This window comes from Mus caroli, chromosome 13 (assembly GCF_900094665.2).
Source record: "Mus caroli chromosome 13, CAROLI_EIJ_v1.1, whole genome shotgun sequence".
Classification (NCBI taxonomy): Eukaryota; Metazoa; Chordata; class Mammalia; order Rodentia; family Muridae; genus Mus; species Mus caroli.
Window position 1 is genome coordinate 87970649 of NC_034582.1, and position 2069 is coordinate 87972717.

General features: G+C 41.0%; 1 protein-coding gene across 2 annotated transcripts in view; it reads right to left on the reverse strand.

Annotated features, from left to right (window-relative positions):
- Positions 1 to 2069, reverse strand: part of LOC110308346 (nucleoside diphosphate kinase B-like) — a 6114-nt gene that overhangs the window by 2719 nt on the left and 1326 nt on the right. The window lies entirely within an intron of this gene.

The window sequence follows — 2069 nt, forward strand, 5'->3', positions numbered from 1 at the left end:
CTGCACAGAGCCATTGAGCCATCTCCTCAGCCTCCTGCACAGAGCCATTGAGCCATCTCCTCAGCCTCCTGCACAGAGCCATTGAGCCATCTCCTTAGTCTCCTGCATGGAAAGTATTAAAGGGTACTAAAGTCTATAAAAATAAAAACTATTAAGTGGAAATTTACATATTTGCTCTACACCCTATCAGCTCCTGTTGTGCACTGAGAATTTCCTAAACCCCATTTTCCTGTCTAGCCCTTAGTATGTCACGGGTGACCAAAGTCATTTTGTCTTCTACAACCCTGTGCAGAGCAGAAGAGAAACTAAAGGACAGAGTCCTCTGTTTCCCAGCCCAAGCCTTCTTTGTTTCTTTCTCTAGCACTTGACAACGGTTCTACCACTCTTTTCAGAAAAGATTTTGCCACCCTCATCACCAGGAATCCCACTGAGGACTTCAAACATCCAGCTCACAGTACTGCAGCGATCCAGGGGAGTTTCACAGCAGCCTATCTCTCAGAGTACATTGGGAGGAAATTAGATCTACACATTTCCTCTGGCATGGTGCAGTCTCCTGATTTCCTGTGGGGCAATAACCAAATAAAAGGCATCTCTCAGAAACAATTCTTTTTGACTCCGTAGAAAGATTCCCTGCTTCACTCTGTAGCAGCCTCATTTCAGGAAGAATAATGCAATTCAGACTGCTAAACAAGGTCTGATAACTCAGCCAGATACACAGCGTTCAAGCAGTGGCCATGTATTGTTAATAACATGGCTTTAAAAGTTCACAAAGAGCAGGAAAGATGGTCCAGCAGTTAAGAGCACATGTTCCACTTGGAGGAGCCCTGGGTTCAGTTCCCATATAACTATCCAGTTTTAGGGAATCTGGACTCCGTGGACACTAAAGTACCTACATGGTGCACAGACATACATGCAGGCAAAACATTCATACACATAAAATAAGAGTAAACTCATCTTTACAAACCTAAGAGTTGTCAAAGATAACCATATCCGTGACTCTAAGCTGAAGGAGAAATTCCAGTTCCCACAAATGCACACACTGCTTTCCTGAGTCGGCACAGGTTACACCACAGTGTGTGCTACAGCTGTTGAGTGTTTTGTTGTTACTTGTTTGTTGTTATTATCTGGTTGGTTGGGTTTTTTGGTTTTTGGGACAAGGTTTCTCTGTGTATCTGTGGCTGTCCTGGAACTCACTGTGTAGACCAGACTGGCTTCAAACTCACAGAGATCCACCTGGAAACTGGGATTAAAAGCACGTTCTACCACCACCCAGCTCAGCTGTCAAGTCTTGGCTAAGTAGATTCTATGCTGGGTTAGCTGACCAGAAAGTCAGTTCTTCAGGGTCCAAAATCCAGAAACCCATCATCACCAAAACCAATTTCTGACTGTCTATTCAAATGCCATATACCTCTCCCTCCTTCTCCTGGGCAACACTTTATTTTTAGTTATTCTGCGGTAGAAATGCACTTCCACCTTCAAGTTGTTTGAAAGTACAAGCACATCAATATTGCATGAGTTATTCAAATAATAAACAAACAAAACAGATGAGTGGAGCCAAAATACCATAATGCAGAGATTCCTGAGTATTAAGCATTGTTGTCTTAAGAGAGCAATTACTGTCGAGTAGACTAGGTGAGGCCTGAGATATGCGGCTATGTTATCTATGAAAGAGTTAGTTTAACCACAATATGTGTACTTAATTAATCTTTAAAGAAAACCAGGACCAAGACCAAAAAAGATTTTTAAACGTATTTTGGAGTTTATAAATTATCTCTTTTCTAATGCATTAGTGTCTGTAGCTTTTCCTGATTCTAAGATTATTTTACAATTATTCACAGAGATTCTTTTTCAATAATATTTTTATACATTCCTTGAGAATTTGATACAATGTATTTTGAACATACTCACCTCCCTTCTCCAAGCCTCTCCTACAACTTCTCTGCCCTCCCTCACCTTCCCAACCAACGTTGAGTTTTCTTCTTCTTCTTCTTCTTCTTCTTCTTCTTCTTCTTCTTCTTCTTCTTCTTCTTCTTCTTCTTCTTCTTCTTCTTCTTCTTCTTCTTCTTCTT